The 23,158-nt window shown below is 36.9% G+C and overlaps 1 protein-coding gene across 6 annotated transcripts in view; it reads right to left on the bottom strand.

Moving 5' to 3' along the window:
• Positions 1–23,158, bottom strand: part of LOC129743980 (protein yellow-like) — a 40,081-nt gene that overhangs the window by 10,000 nt on the left and 6,923 nt on the right. The window contains exons 1-2 of one of the 6 annotated variants that reach the window (XM_055736263.1): positions 13,567–13,607; positions 13,394–13,474 (exon numbers count right to left, since the gene is read on the bottom strand). The exons of 1 other annotated variant lie outside the window; for it this stretch is intronic. The gene's annotated coding sequence lies outside the window, so the exon portion shown is untranslated. Of the gene's footprint in view, positions 1–12,727; positions 12,966–13,092; positions 13,275–13,393; positions 13,608–23,158 lie in introns of those variants that run through there. 4 more of the 6 variants (XM_055736254.1, XM_055736279.1, XM_055736298.1 and 1 more) reach the window with 4 other exon arrangements.

Here is a 23,158-nt window from a genome sequence, read left to right as displayed (position 1 = left end):
TGGAAAATGAGGAGAAATTATAGGAACCGTGCACTAAGTTTTACGTGGGAACCCTGGTGCTTGGCCTAAACTCCTATCCGAAGTAATAGGTTAACGGTGGATATCCGTGAGATTGTCGGAAAAAAGGGCGCTTGCTCTTCTTTAAAAAAATGTGTCTTCAAGTTCGGCTGGGTGATGGAACCCTTGAAGAATTGCAAAGATTGCTACGATTTCCAGAAAATTCCTTGAAAAAGAACAACAGAAGTTTCGGTGTTCATGGCTGGGATAAATTATGCAGCTAAGTCCTTGTTTTTAATTATTTTTATTTTTATATGAAAAAAATCTTTGAGATCCCACTAAATTTGATTTTATGATTGATGTAAATCAAGCAAACACATTTGGTAGACAACGGGGAGTGTTTAATTGTTTGAAACAGAATAAAATAATTACAGTTTGTCTGGTTGTTCACAATTTCCTGTCTGTTGCTGTCATCAACTCAACCGAAATTCCGAATCGAATCACTACTTTTTTTCCCAGAAACAAATCTGTTTTTAATTGCTGCAACCAATTAAACAAAAACAAACCAATTAAAGCTGCAACCTCTTTCTTTCGATTTTTTTGCCTTATTTATAAACTTGAAGTTGCACATATAAGACAATCTTAGTTTGGTTTATATAAAATTACATTAAGTGAAAGTAAAAACTTGTCCGTATAGGATAAGTACATTCGCTACTTTCCAGAACCTACATCGGCCGTATGTAATAAATTACAGTTTATCAGTCCTCGGTGTACGAAATTTCAGGCCCTCTTTCTCTTGCGCGATGGGCAACCTTGATTTCGAATAAAACACGTTTGTGGACGATTTTTTTTTTGGTTCCAAGCCAAAATGGATGGAGTTTAGTTCAAAAGTTTGCGTGAATGGACGTTTTTGGTTGGTTGTTGTTTTTTTTTTTATTGTACCCCGGCCTGGTGTTACAAAAGCTTTACACTGTTCGTGGGTCTGATAAAGAAACGCCGCGCGCCGGTCGCCCCAAATGTGAAAAGCTTGCATTGAATAGGTCACTTTATCAAGGACCCGTTTTTTTTTTGGGAAAACTACAATTTAATTGGTTTTATTGGGGTTGCTCATTTAATGAAGATTTATTTTATTTTTTACTTCTATTATAGACTTATACATGACATGGGTCAATGTTATTGGAAAACATCCAATTCAAGTTTTTAGGGCAACCGGTTGTTGTTTTTTTTTTACAAATTTTCAGTAGGCTTGTTGAAACTTAGATTTTCGTGGGATAGTTCCAACAAATTTAGTATAAACTTAATCTTTGTGGAGAGAGCAAGCATTTCGGTTAAGTAAGTTTTGTGGTTTCTTTCAGTTTAGTATCATAATCGATGAAAAAACTGTGGAAATCATACTTATTGATATTAATCAATGGACGGATGCTTAGTGTGCTACTAAGGAGTGTTCACGAAAAAAATGGAAACCTGTTTTTTATGGTAAAAGTAAAGTTTTTGAAAAATAGTAAATAAAAAAAATGAAATATCGTAAAAAAGTGTATATTTCAACAGATTCAGAATTGAGAATTCAGAGCCTCAAGCCTTGTTTTAAGAGCGTTCATGATTTTTTTAAAATAAATTGCCTAAAATTTTGCACAGTTTTGACTGTGATCTTAAATGCCATTTTTGACTAGATAGAATATTAAATTCAAAGGAGTTCATTCCTCCTAAATGATTATCATAAAATATCAGAATTTTTTTTTCCTCATGTGTACCGGGCCAGTACGGTTATGTTGCCGGCGATATCACCTTGTGGATCGTTCATGGTAAACCGGCAAAGTGCAGCTGCTATCTATCCGGAGTATAACGCGTTCTCGGTTCATACGAACATTGTAGTTTAATGCCTTAGCTTCTGAAAGTCCTTTAGAACAGGTCTGACAGCTCATTCTATACAGTCCAAAATTCTATTTCCTATTGTAACCTTTAAATTTCAAAACTGAATTGAACGGACAGCTTCCAAAAAATCGTTGACTGAGCGAAACAGACGTCTTACTTCCTGAAGCTTCTTCGTTTCCAGCTCTTTGAAAGTCTAGCCCTGACTATCGACTTTAGGAATTAGGAGTTTTTTCCAATTTTTTTCAAGACACTTTCGACAACTCAATTATAACAAATTTGTTTGTCCTGTGGTTGTCCAGATGTACAGGAAAATAATCAAGTTCCCGTACCTTGTGAAATTACTCACAACTTCAACAAAATCAAATCGAATCAACCAACAACTAGTAACTTTCTTTGGAATCTTGACAATCAGGTTAAACCAAAAAAAAATACAAGAATAGCTCAAAATACCCTCGTTAGACCTCAATATATTTCTCAGTAAGTGAAACAATTATTAGACGGTGCTCGCTACTAAAACTCTTCATATGATTTTCTTCGCCAACGCCAAGATTTTCACTACTGAGCCACTTCACTACCACCATTTGCTCAAAGAGATGAATTGTATCACAAGAAAAAAAAACTGAGTTTTATTGATCTACAGGATTTTAATTATGGAATTAATATTGAAAAAATATTTTTTTTCTCGGTGCATTGTTCAACAGTGTTATCACAGGCAAACAGACGAGACACTCAGAAGAAAATTCGTAATAATTTTCGCAAGGGATTACATTGCCATCTAAAACGAATTATTAAATAGTAAAACAATTTTTGTTATTCATGTAATGTTTGAGCAAAAGTATCAAAGAAAAAAATCATTCATCAGAACCCGCCCCCATGAGCAGGTTCTTCCCACAGCACTAGGAGAGTATTTGAATACAAGAAATGTATCTATGACTATTTGAGACCCCTCTCTCCTTACATTGGAAGAATACGAATGGGAGAGGAAAATTTTCACACAATTCTGTTTTTTTTTTTGCGTTACTCGAACACTTATCAATAAATGGAACCAAATTTGACATGGTGAGATATTTGGGCACGTAAAATGTTTCTAAAATGATTTGTGTACCAAAAATGTTTCTATGATTAATTGGCACTCCCCCTTAATTCCAGGGATAAAAAAGGAAAGGAGAAGGGGGTCTATCATACAATTTCTTGAATTACTCGAGAACATATCTGCTTAATTCTAACGAGCTAATTTTTGTTTTTTTATATATAGCAAAGGCTCTGAATGCTACAGAAGGACAGCTAGTGGAAACCTTTCATTCTTTGGTGGGGTTGTCAGAATAATCACTCTCACTCAACACTCACGAAACAACGAACAAGGTAAAAAAAATTCATTTAAATCATTCATTTTTCACATATGCACACTTTCCCATTTCTACAGGAATTCAAAAAGCGAGCTGCGTTGCAAGAACTTAAGAAGTGTAAGTGTTTTATTATTTAAAAGAAGTGCTGTGTTAGTGAAATAATGTGCATTGATTGTGGAAATAAAGTTTATTTATATAAAAAAAACTTTGTATAATTATTATCATTATAAAAAAAACGAATGAAAAACACCATAATTTTCATTCCAAAACTAAAAACATTAACCGTAGCTTTCATAAACATATCACGAAGAACTTATTCGAAATTCACGCAAAATGTAGGTGTTTTCCTCGAAGCACGAATTCTCACAGGGACGTTTTTACATAATGATTTTGTAGCATCTACGTGAAAATCAGTTGGATAAAAATTATGTAGTTTTTCACGTAGCCACTACGTGCAAATCATTTTGGGTGTGGGAATCGAAAGTTAAAGCTGTTCAAGAGATTGGAGGACTGACTTTTTTTAACCTTGGGTTTTCAAACAACTGACATATTTGCTGTATGAACTTCTTCGTTTGTTCATGGTAAAGTCATTTGAATAAAGAAATATAGGTACCTAAAACCTAGAAATTTAGATTACTATTTAGCACACAAATCAGAAAGTCATATCTTTCCAATCAGCGAGGGTGAAAGCTGCAGGTTAATCCCTCGTTAAATAAATCGTGCCGAAAAAAAATCTTTTCAATTGTTGAACTATCCCTTATGTCTGCGTACTTTCATCCGCGTGTGACACTTTCGCGTAAAATTATAAAAATTATTACCGGGAGTTATCAATTAAGAGTGTTTATAAATATACACGGTGCTTGAGTCGATTCTCCAACCAGTCAACGCAATATTGTACAAGAACTAGTTTTCCAGAGAAACTACATTCATATTCCATGGGGCGTATGCATATTGTCAGTCTTGGATGGTTTACGAGCTTTTTCAAGGGGCGAGGGGTTCCGTATCGAACATTCTCTTCCCGGATTTCATATTTCACCTTCACCGCAAAATGTTTATGGCGTGTTGAACAGTTACAATTAATTAGGACCATTGGTAAATATCAAGACAGGAAGAAAGAAACAAAAAACGTCTCTTAAATCAGCAATGTTAATTAAGTCATCAATTTCCGCGTTTGAAATGATCTAAAGAATCTCATAAACAAAGTAAACTTAATTCCGATCGTTGTTAAATTTACCATCGACTGTAGGTGAATCTCTTGACGTAATGCTTCAGTCATTTCTTTGAATGTTAAGTAGCGGACCGCCGTTAACGGACTGTAAAATGGGCAGATTCGAATGACACTGTTTGGGACTGAGGCAGCTGACCAGTGACCGTAACATCCGGTGCATATTATTTTAACTGTTCTCAACATTCATCGATTACGAATATACACGCACGGACTTCCGAGTGCTGATAACTGCACGAAATTTACGATGTTTTATAAAATTCTATCAAGAAGCACCGAAAGCGGAAAAATCATTGTCATCATTCGTCAAATTTAACGAGTGCCGGGCGAATCCTCTACATTGCACGACGTCATCGATTATCGGCCTCGAGTTGTTACCTACCGGTATACCTACTCGAGAATCTGAGGTCAAACCTCCCTCCCACGGAAAGAACGCATGCTTCCTCCATGCCGTTTGCCAGCAGCGCCAATCGTCAAGAGCACATTTTCTCAAAATGACATTGAACAAACCGACAAAAAAAAATTGAACCAGCTAACAGGCTTGAGGCTGAGTTCAAAAACAAAACCAAAAAAATCCGACGCTATAGAAAATTCGAACATTGACCACTGTCAAGTGCACCACGAATCCACCTGTGTAGGTACCAGCCAATCCGATATCGTGCAGCATTTGCCGCATTGGAACGTTGAAACTTCGATCGTGTCGGTTTGCCGAGCGATCTGATTGATTTCGACAGGTTTTACTGCGTTTGGAGCATGATTTTAAAGTCCAAACACGGTGGCCGTTAGGTTCGAATTCGATAACGGCTTGACAGCCTATATTATTAGTTACATAAACAAAATATTGGTTTTGCATATTCATGCCAGTTTTCATTTTGACTTTCACAGAATAATTTTGAAATATTCCGTTGTAGAAACGGCTGATTTAGAGGAAAACTCCACTCTCAACATTCATTGCACATCAGGTCGTTACAGTTACCCTACAAACATATTTCTTCCTAAACAAATGTCAGGTATTTTGGCTTAGTAATCATCCTGTATCAGTCTGCAAAGGAGAAACAATAGTCTAGTTTATAAACCCCGATTTGGGCACTTAGAATTCATGAGAAGTTTGTCATTGTCGGTATTTTTTCACTTTTTCAGTTTTCAGAGATGTACAAATAAAGGGAGAAGTAGGCTGGGCCTGAATAGAAGCAGACGCGAATTTTCTTCATATTTCTGAAGAAGTGAGACAACGAAAGTTGAGATCGATATATAACTCTGCTACTAAGCGGATTCGGATTAGTTCTGTGAAGAATAAAATCATCAGTTGCCAAGTGAATATTTTATGGTTAAAGTGTCAAAATCCGCTCTGTGAGCGTAACGAAGAAAACGCTAGGGATATGGATATCCGGCCTCGATAACGGCGTAACGGAACAGAAGTTATTGGAACTCAACACTGGCGATACGTGAGGAAACAACAACAACCTGTATCGAGAACCTCGTGAAAAAGCGATTTCTGTTTTTGAAATGTCCGAAGGAATGAACATCACTTCAGATAAATTATTTGTTTCTAAATTTTATGATTGCTTGCTTTTCGGAGAAGCGTCCTGAAGCCTGGCATCCGCTGGGAGACGAAACGCTGTTTTGATGGCTGCAGAGGATCTCGGATCTTTGGTCTTGTTCGTGAGATTCGAAATGAGTCTCAAATACCCCCAGCAGCTTAAAAGATCTGCGATTTAATGCATCTAAATGGGCTGCCATCGATTAGGTTTGATCCTTTCATTTGGTCAAATTTATAAATTTTTCTATTAAATATGTTTTTTTGGCTTTTTGTTCCGATTTGGGTCATTCCGACAAAACAAGCCGGTATGTTAATATTATTATTGAATTTGGATTAATGCCTCATTTACCACCGAAATTATACTTCATCAAGCATCAACGTTTTTGTTAACATTATTTTACCACATTTTACATTAAGATCTGAATTGATTAATTGAATGAATGGTATTGATTGATTGAAAGGCATTATCGTACATTTGAGGAGCTATTTTCAACATCAATATTTGTTAGAATAACATTTATGAGTGTTTATTTTAAAGCGTAAGAGCAAGTTTACTGGTGTTGGGAAAATGTGGTAGAAATTTTGACACTTTATGCACATTTTGAAAATTTTGCCATGCCAAAACATTTTCAAGATCTGTGGCCTTCAAATTTTTTTATAACACGTGTTGTAGTTTCGCATGCTGTGATGCAAAAATAGCAATATTTCTATCACATACGGCTGAAATAGAAACAGTGCTGTAAAAAAATAAAAAGGCCCAAAGATCTTGAAAAAATTTTCAAAATAAAATTTCAAGATAAAATTTTCAAAATGTCAAAATTTCTACCACGTTTTTCCAACACCAGTGAATTTGCTCTAAATTCGAAGTTTAGCATGGAACTGTGACCTGTCAGAAAACAAAAACATGTTGAACTACACAAATCGAGTGATCTTTGCAAGCATCCACTCCACAGCCGCTCCCGAGAATTGTCAACATCTTCATCGAATTTAGGGGAAAATCAAAATCGCAGTTGGAAGGAACAAGGGTTGTGCTTGAGATAGAGTTGTTTTTGACATTTCTTATGCACACTTGTTGAGCGTGTACAGATGAGACGGGACAAATAACCTCAAAAACTCTCGGTACAAAAAACCGGGCAGCCGGTCGACACTGTAGAGTCCAGTTAAATCATTGTTTCCCAATTTAGAAACGTTTATTCTTATATCAAATACTCAGTTTCTAATTTCCACGTTTTCACTCCTAAACTTTTAATTCACTTCCTTCCTCTTTTCCAATGCCAATCTTTGATTATACATAAACTTATATTTCTTATTGATGTAGACAATCACAACACTTATCAACACTTATATATCGATTGTCTTGGTGAAACAACCAGCATAATAAGCATAATAAAAAATAATGCGAAAAACAAATAAATTGGAATAAATTGCACAAAAGCTTGTATGCAACAAAATAGCATACTATATCATTGCACAAAACCAATCAATCAAGCAATTTTTCATCAAAGAATGTATAAAATCAAAAAGAAAATAGGTTTAATAGCTCGCATCTTCCACAATTTGTTTTTTGGTCTTGTAATCTTTCTGATATTTGATTTTAAATACTTTAAACTTTATTTATTCCCCCTTCGTGATTTTTGGAAATTAAGAAGGGGGGTGAGGGACAAAAGAAGAAATTGATATTTGTTCAAGCCTTCAAACAGTGAAAAAATAGAAAATAGATAAATTTGAAATTTCATGTTGTCTTTATTAAGGTATTTTAAACAAAGTGGAAAGATTTTGTTTTATCGAGAAATTCATACTGATTCACTGGGTGACAGCCAAAAAATAGTCTGGGGTTTCTCAGTTGATTTAGACTAATTTTTGTGTCCTGAGTTAGAATATCACATTGATTTTGCTGTATCAGGTCAACTTTTTGAGATACAGCCATATGGCTATATACGCTTCAATATGCTAGTAATAGGGGTTTTGACCTGATTGAACAAAACCATGGTCATTTTCGGACTCAGGGCGTCAATATTAGTCTAATTCAGTTGGAAAACCCTGGACTATTTTCAAAAAATCTTTTTTTGTTACTCAGTGTTATGACAAAATGTTATATTGTTCCTAAACTGTTCCTTATTGAGGTTAAATTTGACATTCTTCTCTTGTCACTCGGAGAGACATCACGATGGGGTTTAATTTGTTTATTTTCATCAACAGATCACATATTGATCCAAATGATAGGTTAAAAATTAAAGACAAACTACAATTACACGGAATTTACCCTATACTATACTTAAAGCACTAAGGATTCTTCTTCGGAATAATTCCCTCGAAACGTCAAAATCAAAATGATCGGAGAAGCGGTTAAACGTCCTTATCGCACCAATTAGCGCTGTATTAGCTCCGTAGTTATTCTGTCGGAGAGGAGCAAAGAGCTGAAGATTACGATTCCTCAAGCTTCGGGATCGCACGCTGAGTTGGAGTGCTTCTAACAGTGCAGGGCAGTCGATTCTAGACGAAAGCAGATCGGCAACAATAGAGGCCCGTGTTGCGGTCCGGCGGGCCTGCAGCGTGTCGATGTCGATAAGGCGGCAGCGGCTTTCGTAGCTGGGGAGTCGGAACGGGTCTTGCCAGTTCAGGTTCCGGAGAGCGAAGCGCAAAAAACGCCTCTGGATGGCCTCGATACGCTTCGAGCCATTTTGGCAGTAGGGGCACCATACAGCCGAGGCATATTCGAGGGATGATTGAACCAAGCTGCAGTAAAGACTCTTGAGAAAATAAATATCCTTAAAGTCTTTTGTCATGCGGAATAACAGACCAAGGCATCTGGAAGCTTTATCGACGATGTAGTTTGTGTGGATCTTGAAATCCAGCCGTTCGTCCAGGATCACACAAAGGTCTTTCATATGCTCAACTCGTGCCTCGTCATGTCCAAGAAAATAATCAGCCGATAGCGGTAGCCGCTTGCGTGAAAACGAAATTACCGTACATTTGTTGCGATTCAAGGGAAGGCAATTGACATCACACCAGGCGGGGAAGATGTTAAACTGGCTCTGTAATACGTTGACATCTTCGGGGCTGTTGATGGATTGAAACAATTTCAAGTCGTCGGCATACGCCAGTTTTGGTCCATCGAGAAGCAGCAGCACGTCGTTGAAGTAGATCAGGAATATGATGGGTCCTAGGTGGCTCCCTTGAGGTACTCCAGAAGAGGCACGGAATTGATTGGAAAATGATTCACCTGATCGTACAATAAGTTTCCGTCCTACCAGGTAGCTATGGAACCATTCCAGTAAAGAGTCGCAAATACCGATACGATCTAGTTTGGCTATGGCTATTTTGTGGTTTACCTTGTCGAAAGCTGCGGTCAGGTCGGTGTAGATTACGTCGGTTTGAGATCCCATGGCAAAACTGTCTTGCACGGAAGATGTGAACAGGTTTGTTGTCGTAGAGCGTTTGGGCATGAGTCCATGTTGTTCGTTAGAGAAATAAAAATTGCAATACGAGAAAAATGGATCTAATACAACCAGCTCAAACAGTTTGGGGTTGATATTCAAAAAAACTATTGGAACTCTGGCTTAGTATACTTAAACGCTTTCCTCTAGGCCAACTACGTTCTATTAAAAATTATGATCGAGTTAACAGTATGAAACTTTATGTTAGAAAAGTCGCTTTAGTGAAAAATGAGATATCGCGATGCAAAGCCAAAACTGGATGCTTTAAAAAAAAATATCAAACTTTCGGGATATCGGTCAAAGTTTCCATGGAACCTTCACATATTTATTCATTTGTGGATGGATTTATTCTTTACTATTCCAATTATTGTTGAATCAGCCCAATGCAATAAACTTGTAAGAAGTTATAAGCGTTTTTAAAACATATTGACCTAGATTTGAAATGTAGAGAAACTAGAGTAAATTTCCTACAAAATGAATCTAACATCCTTGAAATTGGTGAAAATTTGTGGCCAGAAGGACCACAACAAACTACGGATCAAAAAGAAATTACCTAAATGTGCAAGGATGTTTTTTGCGAACGGCATGGCATAGTTAAATGTTATCATTTAAAGTATTTTTTTGAACAGTTATCGCGTCTTTATTCAAACATTCAACTATTTGAAAAATCTGAGGCTGGAAAATCATAATACATTTTAACAGGAAAATTCTACGTCATTGTAAAACGTGTCACCCAAAACTGTATTATGCATCGTTTTGACGCTAACTATTTTTTTCAATTTTCTCTGAAATTCCAAAATTAGGGTTTTCTAAATATGTTATTAGTTGTATTATTTCTTTTTTCTTTTGACACCTATACCGTCTTAGCCGATTTAGGCTTTACAGACTGAATAAATGACGTGGATAACTTAACCTTCCAAAGCCGTTTGCTAAATATCCGTTTCGGGGAAATTTGAGTTGTGGATTGATTCCGTTCTCCTGGCTGTAAATGTTAACCGATTTTGGTCATATTATATTCGTTGTGAAGGTAATTTATTCTTATTACTCATCATTTGAAAACAAAGTCGATATGTATTACCAGGTTATCAGAAACTGGTTCAGAAAGTACAAAGTCCGAAAAATCATTTTTATTTTTAAAATACTCATAACTTCTCACAGCTTTTCTGTATGTAAGTGTTTCATTGATGTTTGATATCGTCGAGAATCCATCTATCCGGCAATGTATAGATATGTTGGTGTCCAATGAAAGTTTTGACCGCTATCTCAGATCTTCCGGTAGAAAAAAATCTCACTTTAAAAAAACGACATCCAGTTTTAGCTTTGCTTAGTTGTATTTCATTTCCCAATGAACCGATTTACAAAACTCAAATTATAGTTTTTTGTCGTTAATCTGATCATTATTTTCATAGAACATACTTGGTCTGTCAAAATTCGCAGTTCTTTAGTATATTGGAATGATGATAAAGATGTTTGAAATGTGCGCTCGGGTCATATTGACCCGAACAGCTTTGGAGGGTTCAGATTAACATTTAACACCCAGTACCGAGGTGGGAATCGAACCCATGCCATCAGTGGACCAGCGATTACCGTCTTACCACGCTAACCACTCGACCGACTCGAACGCTTTGAAAAACAATGAAAAATTTTCATTGCTGAAAAATGTTAATTTTAAATTTGGTAAATAATATCCGTGATCTTTAAAACTAACAAAATAGTTGATGATAGTTTTTGCTAAGACATTCTGTTGCTTAAACAAAACAAAAATCTAGCTAAACTGATTTTTACATATCGCAGATCGCAAGAGAATTCTAAAGGTAAAATCTCTTATTTCTACCAACTATTTCTCGGTAAAATTTATGAATTCTACAATTTTATAATTTTCGAGTTCTATTTTATAGAACATGGGATGAGTAAAAAATTCACAATTTTCCAGTAATTCTGCAACATTACAATGCACGGAAATATACTCACAGAGCAGTTGAACCAAAAACTTTCGATTTCTTGGAGGAATTCATGACTTTTCTTGCATTTTCCCGATGGATTTTAAATTTTAAAATGACTTAAAGAGGCATAAAACGTCTAAATCTGGTGTTATTTGGAAAAAAATTCGTTTCTCAAAAACAGACTTTAGAATTTCAAAATCACATAAAGAGGGACCAAAGGAAATCCAGAAAATCAAAATTTTAATTTTGTCAAAAAACCGAAAATTTTGAGCGCCTTGAGGCACCCCTAGATCAAGTCCGATTGAGCTTAAATTTTGCACGGGTCAGTTTTTTGGGTCAATCTACAAAAGCTATATGATCGGTTTTCAAAATTCGATCATTAAAATTTTCCCATGCATACATTGCCACCCTACCACCTAAGTTTATTTACCATTTTTATCTTTTGAATCTTAACACATTCTTATAAGCTGAGCAAAATCACAACAACGATACATAGGTATATCGTTGTTCGGTTCTAAAAGCGTAAAACTGACTATAATCAAGTTCATTCATCGATAGCGACATCAAAATCCACGATATTTACAATAAGCTTCAAAGAAGCAGACTTATAATTAGCTATAGTTTTTTGTTGGTTTTGGAGGTAAAAATTCACTTTCGTCAATAAAACTTCACTGACACGGATCTGACCGGTTTAGAAAAAAAACAAGCGATTATTCCAGAATCACCATTTCTAATACGATGATTGGTGAAAAATGAATAGTTACACCGATGATACATCTCAGGGCGTAAACACATGTACACTTCCGCCCAAAAAGTTTTGAAAACATGAACAATTTGTTCATCCATATTTCAATTCTATTAATTACATTCGAAAAAGCATGAGCAAAATGGATTAGATGTGGACGAACACAATATTCATGGTTTTCAGGTATTGATCGCACACTTTTAGCCGGGAATGTAGAAGTTTGATTTTCGACAATTGACTACAGCTGAAGTGAAGCCAAGTTGAGGTAGGTAGATCGATACAATTCGAATCAGCCACATCCTATTTAGTATGAGCGAGCACAGAACAAGCTTGGGGAATCACAGCTCAATTTTCCCATACTATAATTACCACCATCCGACAATAAGTAGATGAGCAAGTTCGGTTCGTATAATAAATTACTATAGCGTAGCATGAGGTGTTTATAATTCGATAAATGCTTTGAAACGTTTATGTTGTTAAACACAAGTCATACACAAACAACCTTTTGCATACTTCCCTGGCGTGAGAGTGCCGGTAAAATATTTAATAAAATAATTAGAAAAAAAATCTAAACGAAATGGAAGTATGTTACTCTTGTAAACCCCAACGTTAACAACCGTACCTTGAGTGAATTTATATCAAATAAGTTAATCATTTTTCCAAAATCATCAATGATCACTCTATAGAATTATATAGCTCCGGAGACTCGTTGCCGCGTTAGATTGATCACCGAAGGTCACCAAATTTTATCACTGGCCAGTTTCCGGTCCGGTCCAATGAACCAACTTTTACGATTTTTCCACCTTAATCGAGAAAACAACCTTGCTCTCCTGTACGATTATACCATTCCAGCAGTACAATTGCATTCGTAGAAATCGTTGACCCCAGATTGTACATCACATTCGGCGAGCTAAGGATTGCGACATACCGCACCCATGCCATGGAATAATGACAATTATTGTACAAATACTGAACACGAAAAGGCACCTCAAGTGTGAACTTGACTCGTACTCGTAATGAGAAAACGACACGACACCGGCCGCGCACACAATTGGGCATCAAAACACCACCCAGAGCCGCTGATATGGGCAGTCAGATCTTCACATGTGAACCCACAATAGAGCCCAGCCCCCAGCACTCAACACAGGTCCGATTTGTCCACTCAACAGAAACCACAAATGTAAACAAACACCCACCCCGCGCAGCGAGAAGTCTATTGATATTTAATAAGACCAGCTTGCTACCTGCTGCAACAAACTACGGCAGATTTTCTAAGTACACTACTAACCGACTGAAGCACGCGTGCACGATCAACCCACAACTTCAATTATCATCACTCAGTGAACAACTTCAACTTCCACTCCACAATCTACAAGCAAACGAGAGAGAAAACGTCCGATCAAAGTGCCTCCGAATAACTGACTGAAGAACCCTGCCGGTCGTCCGCTGCGCTATATTTACAATTCTTTTGTTTTTCCAACACGAACCGAACAGAACAGCTTTATCGTCGTTCACCCACCGCGTGCCGGGCAGGGGTCCTTCTTTGTGGAGCTGGCTGGGCTCACTGTGCAGTACCGTGGCTGTGCTGTGGCGTCCGTCCGGTCCAGATTGATGCTAGCTGAACACGGTTCAGCAAAATTTTTCTGTTGTTTTCTTGTTGTCTTCTAGCCAGGCAACAGTTTCAGCCAGGAATAGTTTAGGGATTTGCAACCATTTATTCACAATAACCATTAGGCTTTCACCATTGTGTCAAAGGGTACACTCCGATGCTTGGTTTGAATTTAGTGTCCACGAACAGTTAATAATAAAGAGGTAAAATTTACCTAGATGGCAAAGAGAACGCTTGTGACACCTAAAAAACTTCTAACTCCCCTTCAAGGTGAAACTCTCCTCGTAGCGAGGTAAAGTGTACCTAAATCGAGCTAAAAAAAGGTAAAATAACCTAGAAAAAAGGTAAAGCTTACCTCGTAACGAGGTGAAGTTTACCTGGATAAAAAGGTACAATTCACCTGAAAAAGGTCATTCCTTAAAGATGCTTTCGTAGCGAGATGAAGTTGTTCTGGATTGAGCTAAACAAACGGTACAATTCACCTCGAAAAAAGGTGAACTTATTTCCGAACCCGTTTTTTTGAGGTTAAGTTGTTTTTTTGAAAGTTGAAAGTAGGAACAGATCGGTAAATTTTGCATAAGATTTCATTTTGTTGTGCTACTTTTCATCATAAAACTATATTACAGACTTTACATTGGTGTTGTGTATTTAAAATGCGACTTTTATGAAATCCTTCTTCCGAAGCCTTTCTAAACTATGCTCGTTTACTAATCCTGAAGACGACATCATCATCATCATCGGAGACTCCAATCTGCCTGGTTTTAAGTGGTGCTCCTCCGAAAGCAGCTTTTTGTTTGCAAACTCAGAAAGATCCTTTGCTTTCCAATATTATCCTCGACGCTCTAAGCACGGCGACTCTACGACAAATCAATAACATCGTTAACGAAATTTCTGCAATTTTTCAAACTCTGGACGCCATTAACTGGGAATCTGAACTAGATCCCTTCGATCCCAACGCTGCTGCTGTTAAGTTATCCTACATTGTGAACTAATAGGACCGAATAAGACAATAGGCCGATTGGGACAACAGTCCGAAGGTTATTTAGCCGAATGGATATTAGGCCAAATGGTCATCAGGCCGAATGAACGATAGGCCGAATGGCCATTTGGCAGAATGGTCATGAGGCTGAATGGTTGTTAGGCTAAATGGTCGTTGAGTCGAATTTATGCTACGCCTATAAGACATATTATCGCTTTTTTTTACATGTAAGGCCGATCGGTAGCTAGGCAGAATGGTTGTTACGCCGAATAGTCATCAGGCCGAATGCATGCATGGCCGGATACGACCATTGGGTCTATTCTCTATTCGGCCTAGTGACCATTCGGCCTTACGAACATTCTGTATATCGTTCATTTGGCGTAACGACCATTCAGCCTTATGACCATTCGGCCTTTCGTTCATTCGGCCTATCGTCCATTCGGCCTAACTGCCATTCGCCTCAACATGCAAACAAGCGGCATGTATCTAATCGGCTTCGGCCTTACGATCATTCCGCCTAATGACGATTCGATCCTCACTCCGAGGACGAGAACGAGAACGTTCTTCAGCCTAACTCCGGTTAGTTGATAGTCAAAATGGATCGTTCTTCTTGCACGAGAAAAGTGTATAACCTTGCACTGTTCTTGTTTAAGCGGCACCACTCATCTAGTCTAGAGATGTCAGCTTGAAGGGCCAAACAGTTAGCCAGTTTTATGGATCTTCCGGAAAATCTTCATATCATCGGCATAGAGGAGTGTATCGGACTGAAGTGTTGAGCACAGGTCATTCACGAAGATTATAAACAGCAGGGGCCCGAGGTGGCTCCCCTGAGGAACTTCAGACGGTGTGGCACAGTCATTCTGCAGGTCTAACGAATTTTCCAAGCATCGCTCAACATGTCTGAGTTCGCTTCTATCTGGAAAGAAGCCTACATGTTTCAGGTTTACAAGAAAGGCGACAGGAGGAATGCCAACAACTATCTCGGCATTTCTATAAGCTAGTTGTAATAGACCGTATCTTCTCGTACTACAAACTTTTATGCCTAAGCGCTCTACGGCCACAAACCTGCTGGCAATTACGTCTAACGTGCAAGACAGCTTTGCTTCAGGATTTCAACCCTCGCCATCTGCACCAACCTGTCAGCTGCATTCGACAAAGTGAATCATGAAATGGCTATCGCCAAACTCGATCGTATTGGTTTTGGTCGGTCTCTACTGGAATGGTTTCGTTGCTACCAGTCAGGCCGCAAATTCATAGTCCGAACGGCCGAATAATACTGAAAACAATTTTCTGCCACATCTGGAGTGCCTCAAGGGAGCCATCTGGTAACAATAATATTCCTGTTGCTTCTCGATGGACCGAAATTAGCTTATACCGACTACCTGAAACTATTTAATCCCATCACTGACCGGCCCGATGACGTCTAGTTCCTGCAGGATATGTTCAACCTATTTGCCTCCTGGTGTGATATCAGTTTCCTGCCTTTGAATAGCAGTAAATGCGCAGCAATTGCAATCTCCCGTAAGCGGCTCCCCTAATGAGTTTATTATCTTGACGCCCGGTCACTACAACGACGAGGCTTTCGCCCGAGTTGAACGTGTGAAAGCTCTCGGTGTGATTCTTGACAAATGGCTGGATTTCGAAATTCACATCAATTACATCGTCGATACAGCTTCTAGAAGCCCAGGCCTACTATTCCGCATGACGAAAGTCTTCAAGGATATCTATACTGTTTGAAGAGTCTCTATTGTAGTTTGATTCGTTCTGTCCTGGAATACGTTCTGCTGCTGTCTGGTGCCCTTATTACAAAAACGGCTCCGAGCGTATCGAGGCTATCCAATAGCGGTTGTTGCGATTCGCCCTTCAACATCTAAATTGGCAAGACCTGTTCCGACTTCCCAGCTACGAGAGCCGCTGTCAACTAATCGAATGCAATACTATCTAGGCGGCATTGACATTTCTCGCCTGCCAATTAGATGTAAACAAACGCGTGATTTTATGAAGTTTGTTGTTGTCGGACCGGAGTATTTTAAAAAAAATAGCTAGGATCTTCGGTTACCGGGCGCGAATGTTTTTGGTGATGCTGAAAAAATTAACTGCTGAGGGGAAGAGTTATAGCACTGACCACACGAAATCGAGCGTCCAGTCAGTATGGTCAGTAGACCGCTGCAGGCTTTGTATAGGAAATCTGAAATTTATAAGTTATCACAACTCCCATACCATTTTTTGACGGGATTTTCACACACAAAAATCTCCGTAAAGTTTGGAAGCGATACATTGAGTCCTGATTTAGCGCAACGAGTTTTAATTTTGTATGGAGAATTACATGGGGAATCAATTTTTTTTATTCAAAAATCGCTACAGATTTACAGAAACTTCGGAAAAATAAAGAAGAGGCTGAATACTATTCCTCGAATTAATCTCTTCAAATGATGTGAAGGTACTATGATGCTTAGTTGTAACACAACCAAGATATTTGGAATTTAGAAAATATTTATTAAAAACTCAGACGAGTTTACTTCACTCATGGCATCGCTGGCTGAAAACTTGCATGCAAATTATTCCTTCCCAGATCGAAGAAACGGTCCCAAATCGGCCCGAAATCGGTCAGAAATTAGTCCAAAGTCAGTCCGTTTAACATGTGAAGATTTATAATGTTGAATTCTTCATTAACTAGTTTAGTAACTTTACTTTACACTATGGTGGTATTATTTAGAGAAAAAGCACCATTATTACACTGAAAAAAATCATAACTTACATAATTTTCAATCGATTTCGGTAAAAAACCTCTTGAATCATTTGTTTTCACTGATTCACAGAATCCACAGGAAATGATTTTTTTTTTTCAAATGTTAAAATCAGGTCCAAAACCATAACTAAAGTTGATTTTTTCTAAAAAAAATGCGTTATTTATCGTGTTTTCTATCAATAATTCACAAATACTGTGTGTATTGTGTTAAATTTACCCAAAAATGAAGTTCAGATGATCAATTGCAAATTTAACACTAAACATACCGACATTTTTTATATACCTATTCATACCGCGAGTAGTCATATTTTTTCCGCTAAAACTCTCTTGTTTCTTTACCGATTTCTACAAAGTTTATAGTTTTGGAAAGCTCGTAATGTGACTCAAATACGGTTATTCAAAGTTGAAGAAAAAAAAAATCGAAAAAACAGCCTTCGGGAAAAAGGCTATAAATCAGTTATTAACTACTCGAAAAAAAAATTCACTTAGTGTCTGAGAACGCTGAAGTTAGAAGCTATATGTTACACATATGGAAATATTTTTTGAAAATTTCTTAAGATCATGACCAATAAAAATGTAAAAAAGTGGTGTCAAAATCGTAATTTTTATTAAATCAACCACCAAAGCTGTTCTCGTTACAGTAGAAAATTCTTGTAAAGTGAACTGGAAATTTGACGTAATTGACATTTCGGCATCTTTAGATTTCTTAAACACAGAATTTTTGACGACTTTTCAAAGGTAGCTGTTTCTTTTTTTGCTTTTTATCAATCTGCCTTTTCTGAGACTACTCTAGCACCTAGATTTGGCTTTGCACTGGAGCGCAGCGTTCTCAGGCACTAAGTGAAATTCTTTCCGAGTATACTTAATAACTGATTTATAGCCTTTTTCCGAAGCCTGTTTTTCGATTTTTTTTTTCTTTGATTTTGAATAACTTTGAGAAAAATAATTGTAGCTAAATTTTGTTTGAAAATCGTATTTGAGTCACATTACGAGTTTTCCAAAACTATAAACTTTGTAGAAATCGGTCGAGAAACAAGAGAGTTTTAGGGGAAAGTGTTTGCCGTCATTTGACCGCTCGCGGTATGCAAAGGTATACCGCATGCGTAACTTAATCTTTATTTTTCAACTTAGTTGTGAATTTCGGGATCGTTTCACCACATCTATCACCGTGTATCTCCAATAATCTCAAAAAGTTTGTATCTTACTTTCTACATAGTGCTGCAGTTTTTTTCTATCTGCGTTACCCGATTAAAAACGCCTTTGTGTATGCTACGCATTAGCTTGTATTCAAGAATTCATCTAGAAATATTGCATGCAAGTTCAGGTTTCCAGTGCTGCTGACAGTTTTGACTGTTGATCTACTATGAATGATTTTTTTTTACAGATTGCTTTAACTTTTTTCTGGTGGCATCTAGCTGAAAGTAACCTTAGTAAAAATTGAAGTTTAAGAATACAGTAACCCATTGAAGAAGTTATTTTTTGCATAAAACCCAAAATCGCTTCCCTAGCGATTTTAATCTGAAAAAAAAACTTTCTCCATACTAATTTCCATACAAATTTAAAACCCGTTGCGCTAATTCAGGGATGAACCAAATCATTTTATATTTAACAGAGATGATTGGAGAGCAAAATGGAATCGAAAAAACACATGGGAGTAAAAAGTCAGTTTTTGCAGCGGTCTAATGGTCAGTGGTTATAGTAACGAACGATGAATCAGATGGAAATTTGTGTCTTGATACTAAGAAGTAAAAACTTTTTAGCTAAGCTATTTTCAAGAAAACAAATTTTTTTGGTCCACAAATTTTGTATTCACTTGACCAAAATGTGTACCTAGCGTCTTGGGGGTCTTGAGAAGAATGACAGCTTGCTGTTAAATTCCTTAAAAGAAAAAAAAAAGTTCCTAGCGTAAAATGTTTTTGATATGAATGCCATGTGGTATAGTGGATAGGCTGGCGCAAGTCTGGTAACCCAGGCGTACTGGGTTCGATTCCCGGTATCGGCAAGAAAACTTTTGGTTTCGAATCTCATAAGTTGTCGACAGGTAAGATGAGTTTAATTGTATAAATAACTAAATGAACTAAATATTTCAGACGGAATGCATCTGGGGATAATCTGAAGAGACTTTTGCAAGCGGAGTGGATTGCCAACCATAGTAGGTCTCTGAAGGTTGGTGGATGCCTTCCTTCGACGAACCAACGGCCGTGGAAGCCCTAGAAGCAATTCGAAGGCCAAGCCACACAGACATAGGCTCGACCTTGCTACCGATGCGGGGACCATACATACATACTCAAACTTTGCTGAACAAAGCATGTTGTTTGTATCATCGTGTGACGAGCTATTCACGGATTAATCTTTAATAAAAATCACAATTTAGGATATTTTTATAAAATTTATCAAATTTGTCTTAATGAATACCTACTTGAAAATCAAACCACTTGCCAAAAAAACTTGGATGGTTTAAAGAAATCATCAGAAGGCCATATGCCAAATTTGAGCTGTATCTTACAACTGGAAGGGGTTGCACTGAATCTCAAGTTTGAAAGGACATTGTGTTCTGAAGAAGCATAAAAGACTGGTTTTTTATCAAATATTTTTTTCATTACCAATCGATTGCTTAATTATGTTTATTTATTGAGCCCCCAGATTCCCAGACATTATGGGACATTTGGGACACCCTCCCCACTCTTCATGGGGGTCAATGGTTTGAGTATTCAACAAAATCAACGTCAAATAACATACAAAATTATCAAAGCAACCGTAATTTTCTTCTCGAACAGAGTAAAATAAGAAAAAGCTATATTTCGGTTTAATTCAAATTCAAATCCAGTGTTTTCCGGATGCATGAATTTTGTTGCCTGCACCCTTAAAATGGCGTCGCCAACATTTAAGGTTCATATAGAAGAGTGGTTGTTCGTGGCAAAACCTTCTTCATTATCTTGAAGTGCCGTTATCTTTGCTGATAGTCTTGACAGTATCTTCATAAATTTACTACTCACGCCATAGTATTTTTTCGTAGAAAAACGAAGGTTTTGTGACATCCCGAATTGACAACAGAGGATTTTGACGGAAATTGGGCACTAATATTTTACGCTCTTCTCTTGCATCCCTCATATTTCGGAAACGCGTAAATTTTGGATTCTGAATAAGGCAGGATAGTGTCCTACTCTTTATAATCAACACAATGCTGTCAAAATATTGCCCATCCAATCACAAGGAACGTAGCTATCGCCAAAGGAAGTGACTCATTTCTAAATGAACCTAGTTTAAATGATTTGTTCACTGTTCAATTGAACCCAATCTAGTTATTTATATCCACAACTATTTCTACAAAGATACGCCGGACAGTGTTAGTTCGTACGACTATGTAAATAACGCACGATTGCTGTTTTCTCGTAAAATTTAAAATGCGTCTTGTATGACAATTAACACAGTGATATAAGAAACTATAAAGTAGCAAAATCATTTATCTAGGTATACTTCAGTTTCGAAATAATTGGAGCTTAGGATATACTTTCATTACATTAGAATATGCTACTGTACAATCCAAAAAAGTTCAACAACTTTTGGAGTGACGGCGAGGGTCATTCTCCAGTTATTAGAACTCCATAAAACCAACTGTCAATAGCTACACTTGATTAAATGGCGCGTGTTCAAATTTTTTGACAAACTGGTTTAGGTCTGTGGCATTTGTTGCCCCTAGCTGAATTGCCAAATAGTTAATTAAAAAAAAACAAAATCAATATACGAGTTCCATTGCATTGGAACAGCAAACGATAACTGGTCGAGTTTAGTTGTTTATTGTGGTGACCTTAACCACTTATGATACAATGCATTGGATATTTCCGTTTGTATTGATAATTATGTAAAGTGAAGAATATATTCCATGTCGTGTAAGTTTCAAGGAAATCGAGTTTTGAAACATAATCCTCATTCTAATTTTTTGGATATAGATTACCTTCTCGCTTACTTTTTTTTATTATCATTTTTGAGGGCATGCGATTATCTAGTGAACTCAATGAAATATGAAACTAATCATCAATGGTCCGATTTCATTATCAAAACTAGGTTAACCTCCGGCTAATTGCCCAGATTTATTTCTTCTTTTTACTACAAGGCTATTTAATAAACAAGAAATCGATGACAAGTCAATTATCCAAGGTCCATACATGCGTCATTGACTCTTTAGAGAGCAGGTCGTGTTGAGTGGGGTCAGAAGACACAGACGGGTAAAAGATAAAGCCTGTATCGGATGTTGTCTGATGTTCCGCCCGGATGTGCTGGGTTTGTGCCAAGCCAATAGACATTGGTGTTGACAGACGCATCAAGAATTTTGTATGTGTCATCACGTTGTAATAGCTGGTGAACTAGTCTCTCTAAAAATCCCCTCAATCAGAAATGGTTGAACCATGCATTTAAAAACACACATTACTCAGTATCAGTTTCGGATGAAAGCGTTAAATGATGAGTTAAACTTTGTTCTAACCTTTTCAACTGCTATTTAAATCCATGAGTGGTATGCGCATTGAACACGTTGGGCTGGTTTTTCTCATTCTATCATGCTGATTAATTGTTAAATTTGTCTAGCCTACACCATAAGCTTCTTTTACTTTACTTCTCCTTTATCCCGCCAGGTTACCTCTAATGAGTGCTAATGACTTTTCTTTGTTGGAGGGCCAAAGCAGATGAGTTAGTTGCCTCTACCTATGGCAGAACCTAGGAAACCTAAACCAACTATGCGGATCCATCTGTTAGTCAGCCACTACCTACTTGTATCATAACTATAGGTTCTACTGTCAGCTTTAGTTAGCTGTAGCGCATTCATTATTTAAAACGGAAGTAATATACGTTGTATGTTGATCTGTGCCGGCAACCGGCGAAGGCAAAGTGCGTGTTCCGAAATGTGCGTGCTCTTCAAATCTTATATTTATTTTCTATGGATATTGCGCTCACATTGACTATGGATAAAATATTTGTTGATTACTATCGATATTGTTCCAATCACTTCATCAAAGCTGTTCATCTATTTATTTACCATTATTCATCGTTTCAGTATTCTATCTCCGAAATAGTTAAACATAAATAAAGAAAAATATGTACTTTGGAAAAATTTGCGAAACATTATCATTACACTGTCATTAAATAAATGGATTTGTTCCTGGAGTGTTTCTTAGGGATTTGTTATTTAAGTTTTTACAATTTTTAACTTTTTTTTCATTTTTGAAAATTTGATTTTTTGTCATGTTTTTCATTTTTATTCTTCTCTTCTCTACTTCTTTTCCATCATTTTTGTCATTCTTGTCATTTTTGTCATTTTTGTCATTTTTGCCATTTTTGTCATTTTTGTCATATTTGTCACTTTTGTCATTTTTGTCATTTTTGTCATTTTTGTCATTTTTGTCATTTTTGTCATTTTTGTCATTTTTGTCATTTTTGTCGTTTTTGTCGTTTTTGTCATTTTTGTCATTTTTGTCATTTTTGTCATTTTTGTCATTTTTGTCATTTTTGTCATTTTTGTCATTTTTGTCATTTTTGTCATTTTTGTCATTTTTGTCATTTTTGTCATTTTTGTCATTTTGTCATTTTTGTCATTTTTGTCATTTTTGTCATTTTTGTCATTTTTGTCATTTTTGTCATTTTTGTCATTTTTGTCATTTTTGTCATTTTTGTCATTTTTGTCATTTTTGTCATTTTTGTCATTTTTGTCATTTTTGTCATT

The sequence above is a fragment of the Uranotaenia lowii genome, chromosome 1 (assembly GCF_029784155.1).
Source record: "Uranotaenia lowii strain MFRU-FL chromosome 1, ASM2978415v1, whole genome shotgun sequence".
In the NCBI taxonomy this organism is placed as follows: domain Eukaryota; kingdom Metazoa; phylum Arthropoda; class Insecta; order Diptera; family Culicidae; genus Uranotaenia; species Uranotaenia lowii.
Note: the sequence above shows the minus strand (reverse complement) of the source record. Positions and strands in the feature narration are given on the sequence as shown.